Source organism: Schistocerca gregaria, chromosome 4, assembly GCF_023897955.1.
Source record: "Schistocerca gregaria isolate iqSchGreg1 chromosome 4, iqSchGreg1.2, whole genome shotgun sequence".
In the NCBI taxonomy this organism is placed as follows: Eukaryota; Metazoa; Arthropoda; class Insecta; order Orthoptera; family Acrididae; genus Schistocerca; species Schistocerca gregaria.
The window spans coordinates 201470389-201487857 of NC_064923.1; the positions used below are offsets into that span (position 1 = coordinate 201470389).

A 17469-nucleotide genomic window follows, 5' to 3' on the forward strand; every position below is an offset into this window, starting at 1 on the left:
TTATTTGTGCCTGGCCAAGCCGGTGGACACCTAACCTTAACCGACACAACATGGCCACCGCCTAGCATGGCAACACAACAGCCACAATATGGAGAGTGCACGCCACCTAACGACAACTATGTGGTTTATCCTTCATCTATGTCATCACCTACAGGATGATTTAACATGTCAACGAAGTTCCAGAACTGTGAATCAAACATTCCTATGAACAGGGTAGCACATTCTAATATGCATAGCGTCACAACACACCCCTCCCCTACCCCCTGCACACTGTCTCAGCAACACCAGTCACCTCGACTGTGCCAGTTTCTGCGACTGTAGCACCATGGTTGCACCAATGACCGCCTTCCACTTGTTTTGTAATGGTGGCAACCGTTCCACCCACACCAGTTACCGAGTCAGCCCCCTCATTGTGGCTTCACTGTGACCACCTCCTGCCCTCTGTTAAAACGGCAGCGGCCATTAAGCCTGTGCCATGTTCTTCGTCAGGCTTGCAGATTGGACACACTATGCTGACTTGTATGCCTGCTCCCTCCGCACCATGTGCTGCATGCAGTCACTGCCCCACATAGACCTTGGGTGACGCATCGTTCACCGCTACTGCACCTCCAATGTTGGAGGCGTCCTGTTCTGCTTTCACTGATCTCCATCCGCTGGTGCTGCCTCAACATGTGTTACCCGGCGGGTTTCATAAGCTACCTGCTTTGCATAAAGATAACCGAAAGACTTGGTTCACCTTGATGGATCACCTACTGGACAACCACAGCATTTTGTATGATAATGCCCATTTTGTCTGCCTGGTGAGCCACCTCTAAACTCATACAAACCTCATCAGCGACTTGCTTCTCTCCGCGTGCCTCGCACAAATATTCGATGGTGAAAGCACTGCTTATCGAGTGCCTTTCTTGCCATCCGGTGGAGGCTACCCACCACATTATTCAAGATGAGCACCTCAATGACTGCCCACTTTCACAGCTTTGGTGGCACCTACGTGCATTATCGATGGTCAAGTATTACCTGATGGTGCACTTTGGATGTTGCGGATGGTCAAGATGCCTTCGGATCTGCAACTTCATTTACTGTCTCATGTCGCCGACCTACTAGAGGTTGGTTTATGAATGGTGGATGAGGCTTACACTATCACTCGGCACTGACACTGCCTGTCACGAACAACATCTCTATCACCCTCAGTTGGCATTCCTGCACCTCCAGTAACAAGCACTGCCAGCAGAGGGCAGTGCACTCACCATGGCACCTTAGCTACCAGTCAGGAGCTGCCACCTAGTGGCCTACAGGAGGTACTGCTAGTGGGCTCCCAACAGCCGCCGACCTTGTCCAAGCAGCAACCCAATCGGCTACCGGCCCCGACACAGTCAGCTGCGGTCCCCTCCTGCACCGCGCCACCACACCAACCGGTCTACCCACTGTGCTACTCCCACGCTACTTATGGGGGGATGCCGCTCACAACTGCTGCGTGCCTTGTGCCTATCCAAATGAGACCGGTGGGCACATTTAGGCACCACATCCCACCATGTTCCTTTACGACGCTGATCGTCTGATGCTGCACCACTCGCTTCAGCAACGCAACGGCTCTATGACACAGACATTCGCTTTCTCGTCAACACTGGCCTCGACATTAGCATAATTCTGTTCAAGCATTCTGCCGACACACTATCATCTTGATCGCCGCCAATTGTTCTCTTATTGTGGTCTATGGCTCCATCAAGATATTGCTTCACCTATCACCAGTTCACACCTACTCTTGGTCCTTTCATGTTGCTGACGTGGATGAACACATGATCGAGTGGGATTTTCTACACCATTACGATCTTTCACTGGACCTGCAGGCCACCGCACTCTGCCACACACCTGGCTCTACAATTCCGTGTCACATGTGTTCAGCACGACTTCGCTCTCCGACTACTTGGTTATGCTTTCCACATATGCATCGCTGGTCAAGTGCATTACTACATGGCTCTCTAACCTGTCAGATGTGTGCTCAAAATTCGATGAACTCTATACCAAGAATGGGGCCTTATGCATCCATATTCTCTTTACTTCCGCTGAATTGTCACATGAACATCATACCATACATCACCTATCTGCAGACCCTCAATCAGGTGATCCATCAGACACTTCTACAGTGTTTTCTCACCAATCCACTCCTGTGTCTAGCATTCCACCACCTGCTGTTGTTTTCTCACCGCCATGGACGAATCTCCAAGATTCGATGGGTCGATGATCCCTGTCCTTTGTGACACCTCTATGGGCACACTATACCTCCTGGGCCCTACCGCCCTTCATCATAGGGTCTTTACTGCCTTGCACGGCTTAGCCCATCCTTGAACATGAGCCACGATGCGGCTTGTTATGGAGCACTGCATCTGGCCTGGCATGAAGCACAACTGTCGCACTTGGAGCCATGCGTGCGTCCCGTGACAGTGCAGCAAGGTCGGCACGCATGCTCAACTTCCATTGGGCAAGTCTGACATTCCAGAGGGGTGTTTCCAGCACGTCATATCAACATCGTTGGTCCCCTCCCCCTTCCGAGGATTACAGATATATCTTATCGATCATCAACCATGTGACCTGCTGGTCGAAGCAGTCCCACTTATTGACATCACGTCCAAGACTGTCGCCCGTTCTTTCGTCTCGGCATGGGTTGCTCACTTTGGCTGTCCCCTGTCTCTCATGACCGACCAGGGGCACCAGTTTGACTCTGCCCTGTTTGTACAATGCTGTGGCGTAGCCAAATTTCACACCACAGATTACCACGGACAGGTGAACAGCCTGGTCGAGTGGTGGCACTGCACACTCAAGGCCGTGCTAATGTGCCACAGCGGCCAATGGTTGGAGGCATTCCCATGGGTCCTACTGGGTATTTGCTTGGTCCATAAAGATGATCTGAATGCCGCACCCACTGAGATTCTATATGGTGAACCCCTCGTTCTTACCACCGAGTTCATCGAGGATCTTCCCGCCCTAGTCGAGCAGGTTTGTATGCATGTCACACACATCCGCATCCCCGTTCCCCGCCCCCCACACCACCCCACATGTGTTCATCCACAAGGACCTTGCTTTGTGCGATTTTGTGATGCTGTGGTATGACAGTGTGTGAGCAGACCTGCAGCTCCTTTATTCGGGTCCTCACTGCATGCTACGTCGCGGTACGAACACATTTGTCATCCACTTACATGGAAGGCCACAGACAATGTCTGTTAATGAACTGCAACTGGCATGGTCACTCACCGATCTGCCTTCCAACACTGCTGACCTGCCTTTGGCTGACAGGTCTCCGCCTGTGTGTGCAGCCATTGGAACCACGGGACTCCTGCACCACCTACACTGACACCCTGATTTCCTGCACCAGCTGATCCCTACAACTGCCGCACAAGCACTAAGATTATGAATTCATGTAATGAAGCTTCCCTCTGCCGTGCTCCCCACTACCGGGGTTGGGGTGGGGGAAGGCTCTGCGGCATCTCTGGCACAGAGTGCCCTATCTTTGTGACTTTTGCTCCTTTGGACTATTTTGTTCTAGACTTCTCTTTCGGTGCGTTATTGTACTACTGCGCTGTTTGTTATGTATCAGTGATTAATAAATGCGTATTTGGTACTTAGTGCGTGTTATCTCCAAAAGGTCAAAATACACTCCTGGAAATTGAAATAAGAACACCGTGAATTCATTGCCCCAGGAAGGGGAAACTTTATTGACACATTCCTGGAGTCAGATACATCACATGATCACACTGACAGAACCACAGGCACATAGACACAGGCAACAGAGCATGCACAATGTCGGCACTAGTACAGTGTATATCCACCTTTCGCAGCAATGCAGGCTGCTATTCTCCCATGCAGACGATCGTAGAGATGCTGAATGTAGTCCTGTGGAACGGCTTGCCATGCCATTTCCACCTGGCGCCTCAGTTGGACCAGCGTTCGTGCTGGACGTGAAGACCGCGTGAGACGACGCTTCATCCAGTCCCAAACATGCTCAATGGGGGACAGATCCGGAGATCTTGCTGGCCAGGGTAGTTGACTTACACCTTCTAGAGCACGTTGGGTGGCACGGGATACATGCGGACGTGCATTGTCCTGTTGGAACAGCAAGTTCCCTTGCCGGTCTAGGAATGGTAGAACGATGGGTTCGATGACGGTTTGGATGTACCGTGCACTATTCAGTGTCCCCTCGACGATCACCAGAGGTGTACGGCCAGTGTAGGAGATCGCTCCCCACACCATGATGCCGGGTGTTGGCCCTGTGTGCCTCGGTCGTATGCAGTCCTGATTGTGGCGCTCACCTGCACGGCGACAAACATGCATACGACCATCATTGGCACCAAGGCAGAAGCGACTCTCATCGCTCAAGACGACACGTCTCCATTCGTTCCTCCATTCACGCCTGTCGCGACACCACTGGAGGCGGGCTGCACGATGTTGGGGCGTGAGCGGAAGACAGCCTAACGGTGTGCGGGACCGTAGCCCAGCTACATGGAGACGGTTGCGAATGGTCCTCGCCGATACCCCAGGAGCAACAGTGTCCCTAATTTGCTGGGAAGTGGCGGTGCGGTCCCCTACGGCACTGCGTAGGATCCTACGGTCTTGGCGTGCATCCGTGCGTCGCTGCGGTCCGGTCCCAGGTCGACGGGCACATGCACCTTCTGCCGACCACTGGCGACAACATCGATGTACTGTGGAGACCTCACGCCCCACATGTTGAGCAATTCGGCGGTACGTCCACCCGGCCTCCCGCATGCCCACTATACGCCCTCGCTCAAAGTCCGTCAACTGCACATACGGTTCACGTCCACACTGTCGCGGCATGCTACCAGTGTTAAAGACTGCGATGGAGCTCCGTATGCCACGGCAAACTGGCTGACACTGACGGCGGCGGTGCACAAATGCTGCGCAGCTAGCGCCATTCGACGGCCAACACCGCGGTTCCTGGTGTGTCCGCGTGTGATCATTGCTTGTACAGCCCTCTCGCAGTGTCCGGAGCAAGTATGGTGGGTCTGACACACCGGTGTCAGTGTGTTCTTTTTTTCCATTTCCAGGAGTGTAAATGTTTCTGACTCTCCGGTCATGAAAGCAGGTGACTGCACCTTATCTTCATGGATAAAAAACATAAAATCTATAAATTTGTACAAATTAATAAGAAAAGGAAATTTTGTGTGTGCTATGCACATGAACCCACAGTCCACAGTAGGGGGCAGATGTAATGGCACTTGCTAGATGTTTCCAAAGAGGTATATATAAGATAAAAAAGGAAGTGATGCATTGGAGAAGAGATTCTATTTGTGGAGAGAGATGAGACGGTAATTTTTTTTTTTTTTAAGTCAGCCAATATAGAGGAGACTGCGGTTGGTCTTGATGAAGAGAGGCACAAACATTTTATTACTAATCCTTTTTTAACAGTTTTGTTAATAATAATGGACTTTGGGTTAATATAAATCGCAGCAAGTAAAATACAGTGCCTGTCTATTTCTTTGACAAACATCCACTGCATTGAAAGATGAGTTTCTTTCAATAGGCAACATGTTCCAGAGTTAGCAACTGCAAGGGTAGTTTTATTCAAGACGACCTTCGTCATAGCAAGAAGAGGTAAAATTTCCCACTGAGAAGAAAATGTAAATAGCAACATTTACTATTAAATTTCTTGGAAAGTTTATTTCAGGTATGTTTGATAGTGTCCATTTGGCAGCCATCCATAAAAGCATTTTGTTACTTTCCATTTAAGACTTCACAATTAAAAATCAGAAAACACTTCCAGTTCAAAAACTTTTACGCATTATGCAGCCAGGAGTAAAAATAGAATATAATACAAGCAACAGTTGCAGTGCTTGGGTGTACTCCTTCCTCCTCTTGAGTCCATTGGAAGCTAGCTTAATAATGTCTTTCTCTGGTGAAACAACCGAAGATGTTACCATGTTCATTAATGATGTTATGCCTACCATCGCAATGAGTGGGTGGGGAGACAAGAATTGTCTCCATGTGGCTAAATTATGATTGACAGACAAAGCTGAAGCATGTGTTTTACATACATTACTAAGTTCTTAGCAAGGCACAAACATTTCAACAGTAGGCTGACAGTTTATGTCAGCATGTCATAAGTAGAATAGCACAAGGTTCTTCAAAGAAAGTTGAGAACCTTAAAGCAAAAGCACAATAAATAAATAGAAACCTTTTCAGATGGAATTCACTAGATGAATGCACAGAAGTCGATAATTCTTGTAGTGAAATGTCACATATAGAGCTTTAGGTACTTTTCTGCATCATATCCCCACCGATATATCAATGGACTTTGGATGGTGACTAGGCTGAGGCTCTTAAAGTCACTATTCAACTGAAGGAAATTGCCATTGCCACAAAAATACATACGACCCACTGTGTTTTCGTTCCAGAGTTAAAATGTTATAAATGTGGGCATGAAGGTTATGTACAAAAGCAATGTGGGCAGCCTCAGTCATTTAGTTGTGGATGAGTTGGACACCAAACACAGGAATTTAGAAATCAAAAGCAGGGAAAACAATTGCAGCGAGGCAGCCATCAAATACAAACAGAATTGCTTCACCTGTTAGAAGGGTTCCCAGTAGGGTGTGACTCTGCGCAAATAAATGCACAGTAGCTGCTTGGCAGACTTGATTGAGGACAAGGAACATAAATTTATGGCAGACATGGGTGGACATACACTATGTGATCAAAAGTATCCAGACAGCTGGCTGAAAATTACTTACAAGTTCGTGGCGCCCTCCATCGGTAACACTGGAATTCAGTACGGGGTTGGCCCACCCTTAGCCTTTATCACAGCTTCCACTCTCACAGGCTTACTTTCAATCAGATGCTGGAAGGTTTCTTGGGGAATGGCAGCCCATTCTTCACAGAGTGCTGCACTGAGGAGAGGTATCGACGTTGGTCGGTGAGACCTGGCACGAAGTTGGCATTCCAAAGGTGTTCTATAGGATTCAGGTCAGGACTCTGTGCAGGCCAGTCCACTACAGGGATGTTATTGTTGTGTAACTACTCCGTCACAGGCTGTGCATTATGAACAGGTGCTTGATCATGTTGAAAGATGCAATCAGCATTCCTGAACTGCTCTTCTACAATGGGAAGCAAGAAGGTGTTTAAAACGCCAATGTAGGCCTGTGCTCACTGATAGTTCCACACAAAACAACTAGGGTGCAAGATCCCTCCATGAAAAACATGACCACATTGTAACACCACTGCCTTCGAATTTTACTGTCGGCTCTGTACATGCTGGCAGATGATGTTCACTGGGCATTCGCTATACCCACTCCCTGCCATCGGATCACCACATTGTTTACCGTGGTTTGTCACTCGACACAACATTTTTCCAGTGTTAAATCGTCCAATGTTTATGCTCCTTACACCAAGCGAGGTGTCGTTTAGCATTTACCAGTGTGATGTGTGGCTTACAAGCAGCTGCTTGACCATGAAACCCAAGTTTTCTCACCTACCATCCTACTGTCATAGTACTTGCAGTGGATCCTGATGCAGTTTGGAATTCTTGTTTGCTGGTCTGGATAGATGTCTACCTATTACACATTACGACCCTCTCCAACTGTCGGCGGCTCTGTCAGTCAACATACAAGGTCAGCCTGTACGCTTTTGTGTTGTACGTGTCTCTTCACGTTTCCACTTCACTATCACATTGGAAACAGTGGGCCTAGGGATGTTTAGGCATGTGGAAATCTCACATACAGTCATATGACACAAGTGACACCCAATCGTCTGACCATGTTCGAAGTCCACGAGTTCCGAGAGCACCCCATTCTGCTCTGTCTTGATGTCTAACACCTACTGAGGCCTTTGATCTGGAGTACCTGGCAGTAGAGGGCAGCACAATGCACCTAATGTGAAAAACATGTGTTTTTGAGGGTGTCTGGATACTTTTGATCACATAGTGTATGTCATCACCGTGGACCTCATAGGCAGGAAGACACTTAGGTCTCCACATAACTTATTACGTAGGCTTAGTGAGCATGATGTAAAGTTTTTAGGTATGATACTGCTCAGTTTTAGAGCTGCAACTAAAAATTTTTGTTTTCATAGCAAAGTGTTACTGTATATAAGTGACAGATATTCAGAGATTCCAGGGCTGGATTTTCCCAACAAACATCACACAGAGTTCAATCTTTGGTGGTATACAATATAACTCAGTGGGGATTTGTTTCCATAGTAGGATATAGCCACAAGCTAGTTAATGTCACAAGGCACACCCCCCCCCATGGAGGTATAAACCATACTGCTTACTGAAGCCTCTCCAGCCCTTAATGGAGGAGTTCTTAGATCAGCAACAGGCAGAAGGTGTAATAGAGCATAGCTATAGAGCGTGTAGTGCAGCATAGGTCACTGTACCAAAGAGAGACTGGGTGGTACAAATAAATAGAGATTTTATTGTGACTATAGATTTCTCAACACATCTTCAATTACAAGCATTGTGGAAATGTTGGACAACTTAGGACAGTGCCAGTATTTTACATTGATGGCCCTAAGAAATGGATATCACCAGTTAGAGATAGTCCCAGAGGACAGACCAAAGACAGCTTTCACCATACCATGGGATTGTTACCAGTACCGGTACCATAGATGCTGTTTGGGCTTAAAAATGCACCAGCCACATTAGAGAGGTTATTAGCTGGTGTGCTACTTGGACTGAAGCTCGAAACACACATCATATATTTGGATGATATCATTATATTCTCAAAAGGTGTGCCAGATCACATGAAACGCTTGGAAGACGTGTTCAGCAGACCATCAGTACATCTGACTCTTGACATAGATAAATGGCATTTTGCGCAGACACAGTTGAAGTATCTAAGACATATAATTTGCAGAAAATATGTTCAAACCGATCCTTGCGTATAGAGGCTATCTAGAACGTTGCAATAGCACAGGCCATGAAACAATTACAGTCATTTCTGAACTTACGTAAATGTTGTCTAAAATTAGTAAAAAGTTTTGCACAGATAACAGAACTATTAAATTAGTTATTATGGAAATGTGGCAAATGCAAGTAGTCAGTGGAATGTCAAGACAGCATTGGTTTCTGATCCAATACTGATCTTTCCAATTTTGAGAAGGAATTTACCCTCTCATGTAATGTCAGGAGTGGGGCAGTTGGTTGTATTCTGATCCAGAATATCGATGGAAAGAAACATCCAGTAGCATATGCTTTAAGACAGCTGAACATAACAATTCCACTATGGAAAAGGAAATGCTAGCTGTTATATTTGTGATCACATATGTGTGCTGTTATTTAAATGGCCAGAAATTTAAGGTAATAACAGATCACACGTGGCTGTTAGGGCTGAAAGTTCCTTCAATTAAATTAAAAAGGTGTGCACTCAAACTCCAAGAGTTTGATTATGAGGTTATTCATAAACCAGATAGAATCCACACGAAAGTGCATGCGTTGAGTAGAAAGGTTGCACTATTGAACACACTACATGAAAGTGTAATGGAGTCACAGAGAGTGCAGGCACCTACAAACACTCTCAGACATTCAGGTCCTAACCAAAGTTTGTGACGCATGTGGGCTTATTTTGCAGAATAACTAAATGCGGACCATACATAGTGTGTCATAACAGACACATGACCATATTTTGTTAGGTCATGGAGGATTCAGAATGATGGACAAATGAGGCATGGAAAGATTATGGTAGAATACAAGAAAGCATCATGTAGAAGTATAGAAAGGACTGTGTACCTTGTGCAACAGGGCAGAGTTTAGTCATAGAAAAACCCCTTTTGAAGATTAACAGAGGCCTCTAAGCCTTTTCAAATGACTGAGTTCGATATTCTGGGACTGTTTAACAGACCATCTGCAGGAAATAAATACATATGATTATTATAGATCACTTTTCAAGGTTTATAACAATAAAAGTGATTCTAGACGGCAGGGCAGTACAGTAGCTCACACTGTAGTTAATGCCTGGATACTTAAATTTGCTGTGCCTGATACCTTAATTATGGATCAAGATACAAATTTTATATCAGACATGAAGGAGGAGTTACATCATGTGCTTCATATTGAGAAATTACATACAATCTCATTCCATTCAAAGACTAATCACAGAACAGAGAGAGTGTACAGGACCATTCCTAAAATGTTAAGTTATTACGTTAATAGTCAGCACAATGATTGGGATATGCACCTTCAACACATAGATTCTGTACATAATTCTGAAGTATGTACTAGCATTGATCTATCACTGCTTATGGTGGTGTATAATAGGAAAATACTGTCCCCCTGGACATCATGATTCCTAAACTAGGACCTTACTGTGAACCAGTCAAAATGTTTCCAAAGAGGATATGTGAGGTGTGGCAGAAAATGAAGCAAGCTAACAGTAAAGCCTTGGAACAACAAGAACAGTTGGGACAGCAAATAGGAATGCCACCTCAATATTGAGTGGCTTAGAGGGCGTTAGGCACTAATCCTCACAAGGGAAAGATGAAGCAGTTCTTGACTAAGTACCAGGATTCTTACTAAGTCACAGAGAAGACTTCATCAGTGAACATTAAAGTGTGATTTCCAAGTAAAATATATCACCGGAAGCTCTGATAGCAGCTGTTTTTACTTGGCATCCTTTATGAGACCATTGAAACAACTATCATCACAACTGATTCATTTTGGACAAATTATGTGATAGTGTGGTGGCAGAATTGCAGATTGTAAGTACACAATGCACTTCATTAATCTCTTATTTCTCTCATTGTCTTAAAATGAGAGGCACTAATAAACCTGAAGTAGCATAGCTGAAAAACAAAGTTTTCAAAGCTATCTCATTTGGACAGCTTCATTTGAAGATCTGTTAGGGTTTCATCCTGTCTGAGAAGTGCCTTGCATAGAATGCTTGTGTCTACTGTATGTTGTCCATCAACACTCAGGGGGTCCTTGTGGGTCAATGGTACTGCTGTGAAGAACATGTACATTTTGCAATATCATCAGCAAAATGTGGTGAAACTTCAATTGACTTCCAAAATATGCTCCACTTCGCACCTATTACTCCAAAAGCAAAGGTCTGGAAAAGCGTAAACACATTGACAATAATATTTGATAAAATGCCTCAGTAATGGATATGTCCAATCTCCAATGACTATGAAATGCAAATCAACTGATGTACGAGGTCTGTTCAAAAAATTCCGGAACATTTGTAATTTCACACCACTGGTGTGCTGGAGCGAAATACGATTGACATTCTTGCACACAGCAGTGTTTAATCTGTAACTGCCGGAAGTTCTTGTTGTATCTCTGTTAGTTATTGTTCAGTGCTGTATTGAGTAGAACATTGTGTTCCACTTTTTGTGAATTTTGAGATAGCAGAGTTACAGCAGCAACATGTCTCCATTAAATTTTGCGTGAAACTCGAGAAAACCTTTACAGAGATACACCAAATGACACAGGAAGCCTACGGTGATGAGTGTTTAAGTCGTACTTTGTGTTACAGATGGTTCGTAGTTTAAAAATAGCTGGACAGAAGTTAAAGATAACACTTGTTCAGTCTGCCCTTCGCTCTCCATCAACGAAGCTCTTGTCAGGAACGTCAATGAAATTGTGCATGTAAATAGAAATCTGATTGTCCGAGACATTGCAGAAGAATGTAACATTTCAGTTGGATCATGTCATGAAACCCTGACACATCATCTTGGAATGGATCGTGTTGCCATCAAGTTCATCCCATGACTTATCAGCCAAGACTAGAAAGGCCTTCGCCTCAAAATCTGTGAAGAGCTTTTTGACTGTGAAAATGAGAATGAGATGTTCCTTAAGAGTATCATAACTGGTGATGAGATGTGGGTCTACAGTTATGATGTTGAGACCAATGTTCAGTCTTCACAATGAGTCGAAAGGATGTAGATTTGCAATGATAGATGAGATAAAAGAAAATTCGCAGATGGCGCTTCGTGCGATCCAGCAAGAGGCATACCAATAGTGCTTCTGGAAGTCGAAACAGCGTTGGGAGTAGTGTATCTATTGTGAGGGAGAGTATTTCGAGGGAGACCACGCACAATAAGTAAAGCAAACACAGAAAAATTTTGTGTACAAAAATTCCAGAATTGTTTGAACAGACCTCGTATTGAGTTGTGTTGTGGGGAGTCTGGCGGTATATTATGCTTCCCATGTTACATAAAGCAAAATATACAGGAAGAATAAAATATGCCACCTTCTCCTTCCTTTCTATATCCCCCTAAATCAATGTTCCTTGAGGATCTGCAACTGCTTATAGTACGATTGAAAGAAAAATTTTATGGCTATAAAACATTGTACCAGAATTTTCTAGGAATTCTAGATGAATGTGATTTCTGCCAACATCAACGACTGCAGGTGGAAAGTTAAGTATGTTATATAAATCATTTACAGTATTTACAAAAACACATGCACATGTGGTGTGGCTCGAGGCAATCCCACATCATTTTGGTAGTTGACTGCGCAATACTTACGACGGTTGTGAATCCTATTGTGAATGTCAGAGCCATGTCTCAAAAACTACTTCTGGTTTCTAGGAACCAGTAACAATTCTTGTTTCGTCAGCAATCTATGCTCTTTACAAATGATGTTATTTTGTTGGAAAACACTGTAGTAGCTTGAATATCTGTTAGATGTGGAAGTTTTGCCTATTAATCATACGGCAAAATATTCTCCTCTTTGTGTACTGTCATTTGCCAAAATATTGTATCAATATCTGAAACCTTTTATGAGATATGAGTAAAGTTACAAATATTTCATTCTAGCTTTCACGCTGTCACATGAGTTTGAGGCGAAGTGCTTTACAAAACGATGAAAATTCTTGAGACTGGTGACAGATAGCGATATCCTTCTAAGTTCTAGTTTTCTAAGCAAACTTTCCGAAATTCTTGCTATATGTTGCTTAATTTTGAAATATTGTGACCATTAACGAAATGATAGGCAGTTCATCATGAAGCTGATAAGTAAAGCTATGAGATGCATGAGATTCAAATTTTTTACCAAGTGGTTTCTTTAAAACTGGTTGAGAAAGATAGCACATCGGCCAGCTTGTGTGTTTGCCATTCACGCAGTGATTGAAGCAAGCCTCCCGGCTGCAGCGCCACTCACTGCCCCAGTGTACCCACACACGAAGCTGCAGTGCGGCAGCTGCCCGACATGCTCCACTATAATCTGGGACTAAGACAGTCATGAAGCTACCAGAAAATAAGCAAGATATGCATAGTGCGCGTTAGGCACTGTGGTCATGTGACAAGTGGTAATATTTTGTTTTTGTTATGTTATATCTAGAGCTATTCAACAGATTTAATATTTTATTCTTGTTCAAGTGTTACTGTGATTTTATATTTATATTAGTTGCCATGGATCGTTACAGGTTGTGTTTTGAATATGGGTTATTTCATACCTGATTTGTTATGTATATGTGTTTCGAAAGAGGGAGAGAATGATGGAAGTTCATGCACTCAGGTGGCAGATCAGCAGGGACAACTGGATGAGTAGTTCTAGTCCTTACACTATGTGATCAAAAGTATATGGACGCCCCCCCCCCCCCCAAAAAAAAAAAATAAAAAAAAAAATATGTTTTCATATTACGCATTGTGCTGCCACCTACTGCCAGGTGCTCCATATCATCGACCTCAGTAGTCATTAGACATTGTGAGAGACCAGAATGGGGCACTCCGTGGAACTAATACACTTTGAATAGTCATTAGACATCATGAGAGACCAGAATGGGGCGCTCTGTGGAACTAACAGACGTCGAATGTGGTCAGGTGATTGGATGTCACTTGTGTCATATGTCTGTACTCGAGATTTCCACACTTCTAAAGAGCCCTAGGTCCCCTGTGAAGGGACACGTACAACTCAAAAGCATACAGGCAGACATCATCTGTTGACTGACAGAGACCGCCGACAATTGAAGAGGGTCGTAATGTGTAATAAGCAGACATTTATCCAGAACATCACCCAAAAATTCCAAACTGCATCAGGATCCACTGCAAGTACTATGACACTAAGGCAGGAGGTTAGAAAACTTGGATTTCATGGTCGAGTGCCTGCTCATAAGCCACACATCACACTGGTAAATGCCAAACGACGCCTCGCTTTGTGTAATGAGTGTAAAAATTGGATGATTGAACAGTGGAAAAACATTGTGCAAAGTGACAAATCACAGTACACAATGTGGTGATCCGATGGCAGGGTGTGAGTATGGTGAATGCCTGGTGAACGTGTCTGCCAGCGGGTATAGTGCCAAGAGTAAAATTCGGAGTCGGTGGTGTTATGGTGTGGTCGTGTTTTTCATGGAGGGGGCTTGCACCCTTGTTGTTTTGCGTGGTACTATCACAGCACAGGCCTACATTGATATTTTAAGCACCTTCTTGCTTCCCACTGTTGAAGAGCAATTTGAGATGCTGATTGCTTCTTTCAACATGATCGAGCACCTGTTCATAATGGACAGCTTGTGGTGGAGTGGTTACATGACAATAACATCCCTGTAATGGACTGGCCTGCACAGAGTCCCAACCTGAATCTCACAGAACACCTTTGGGATGTTTTGGAATGCTAACTTCATGCCAGGCCTCACCGACTGACATTGATACCTCTCCTCAGTGCCACACTCTGTGACGAATCAGTTCCCATTCCCCAAGAAACCTTCCAGCGTCTGATTGAATGTATGCCTGTGAGAGTGGAAGCTGTCATCAAGGCTAAGGGTGGGCCAACACCAAATTGAATTCCAGCATCACCAATGGAGGGCACCACAAACTTGTAAGTGATTTTCAGCTGGGTGTCCAGATACTATTGATCATATAGTGTATGTACCTACATGTCAACAGTGGAGGAATGATGCGTACAGTTCATAATCAGCCATTACAAACAAGTGTGTTGTTTGCCAGATAATTGGATGTTCTGCTAACCAATTATCAGTGGACACTGAGTTTGGCTTTTCATGTGTAGGAAACATGGAACAAAGTTCGCAGGTGGCAAGATACGTTCAAAGAGTGACACCCAGAAGCACAAAAGAAAAAAATTCTTACCAACTTACAGGGTGAATAGCAAGAACTGAGGCTTTCATGTGGTAAACTGAGAGCAGAAATCAGTGCAGCAACGTGCAGTGCCCTTGACATCCACACACACTGGCGCACGGATATAACGGTAATGGAGGATTCGAAAATCGTCAAAATAATGGTTTCCAGGAGATAAACAATAGAAATTACAATTCAGAGTACCATGCCTCACCATCAAGAAATAACCGTAATGGTTGGAATAACTGGCGCAGTCACGAAATAACAGACAAGAAGGGTATACAAACGGGAATGAGGACACATGCATAAATAATTATGAAAACAACAGCTATGGGAGCAACATAAACCAAAATGAGCGAAATGCCGCCCCATATATTACACAGAATAGAACATGGCAAAATACATCACGTTGTAAACATTGCTGAAGTGGCTGACGGGAATGGCAGCACGCTGCCTCCTGAGATGGAAAAGGGCGATCAGTCGGCCTAGACCAAAGGTTCCCTGCCTGGGGATAATTACCACCTGAGGGGTCAAATGAAATTTTTTGAGGGGATAAAGCTAAATGATTTGATTCTGTTTTAGTCATGAAGTCAGTAACAGCCAAATATTAATTATGTAAGTTATCAACAACTATTTTTCCTCAGTTAGTAGCATTAATGCAGTGGAGGCTAAAGGTTCCTCACATAGCCCACCTACTACACACATATTTTGTGCTTTGTCCCATACATCGCTGATAATAAAAGTGAGACATATATGTAACAAATGCTAAATATCTCATGAAAATATCCTATGGAAGTTGAAGATAGTACCTCCAGTAGTCCAGAAATTGCTTCATTACTCGCTTTGAAACAGATAAATTAATTAATTGACAGTATGGCACAGCAGTAACTATGAAAGTGTTACTATAGTGCTGTACACAGTTTTATTATTATTATTATTATTATTAGAGGGGTTAGACATGAAGCATTAATAGCCTGAAGTCGTCCAATTTCTGCCAGTTCAGAAATAAGCCGTGCAGCAATGCAGTGAGTTACGGACAGTAAATATAGTGAACATATCTGAACTTGTTTGATTTTTAAATGGGGTTGGAGTGTGCAGGTCAAGCAAGTGCCGCAATCGAGAGGGGTAATGCAGGGGAAGCATGTTTTGTAACAAGTGTGTATGCTCACTGTGTGTAGTTTGCTTTCTTTTCTGAGATGGAGCTGTGAGTAGCACTTGCGATGCGCCATGAATTCCTTCATAATTTGTTCTAACACACACATGCTAAATATCATCCATCTTTCACCATTTTAAAACAGAAATTGTTCCAAGAAAAGTCTTTCATTCTACAGTTTAGTTAGGTGCTAAAGATGGCGATGACATGGGCGGGGGTACTATCTAATGTCCAATTGTACTCAGGGGTAGTTAGCTTAGCTAAGAAAGTCTGGGAACCACTGGTCTACACTTGTCACTCCAAAACCCTGCAACATAAATTAACACACGCAAAAAGTAATATTTAAATTCATACAATGGAAACTACAGGTTGGAACATAACCAATAAAAGGAAAAGATAGATTGCTACTCACCATAAAGATGACACTTTGAGTTGTAGACAGGCATAATGAAAGGACATGCATAGTTTTTTGCCAAAGCCTGCTTCAGTAAAGGAAACACACACACACACACACACACACACACACACACACACACACACACACACATTCATTCACACAAGCACATCTAACTGCCACCTCTGGCAGCTTGAACTGGAATGCATCTGTTATGTAGTATGGAAGCGCAGCTATCTGGAAGGAGTGGGGAAGGGAAAGGGATAGCAAGCTACAGTTGGGAGGAGAGAAGAGCACTCTCTGGCAGAGTAGGCAGGGACTAGACTACCAATGGGTGTGGTGACAGGAGGCTGAGGGCACGGAAGTGGTGGTGGTGGGGGGGAAGCGAAAAAGGAGAGGAGCTGTAGAAGGTGTGTGTGTGTGTGTGTGTGTGTGTGTGTGTGTGTTTTGGTAAAGGGCTGCACACAAAGAGGTGGGAGACAAGAATATGGAGGAGATGATAGGACAGTGGTGGTAAAAACTATGGTGTGGAGGGTAAAGTAGGTTAATGTAGATTCAGGAGCAGTGAATGTGTTGTAAGGATTATCCCTTCTGTGTAGTTTAGAAAAGATTGTGGTGGAGGGGAGGGCCCAGATGGCTTGAACAGTGAAGTAGCCACTGGAATCAAGCGTTCAGTTGCATCTTGTGCCACAGGGTGGTCTACTTCGTTCTTGGCTGCAGTTTGGCAGTGGCCATTCATCCTGGTGGGCAGCTAGTTGATGGTCATACAAATATACAATGCTGTAAAATAATTGCAGCAGATCTGGTATATGACATGGCTGCTTTCCAAGGTGGCCCAACCTTTGATATGGTACGATAAGCCTGTGATAGGACAGGAAGTGCTGCATGAGTGGCTTGGGCAGGTCTT

At 44.3% G+C, this 17469-nt stretch overlaps 1 protein-coding gene across 1 annotated transcript in view; it reads left to right on the forward strand.

Moving 5' to 3' along the window:
* Window positions 1–17469, forward strand: part of LOC126267654 (odorant receptor 83a-like) — a 177450-nt gene that overhangs the window by 159173 nt on the left and 808 nt on the right. The window lies entirely within an intron of this gene.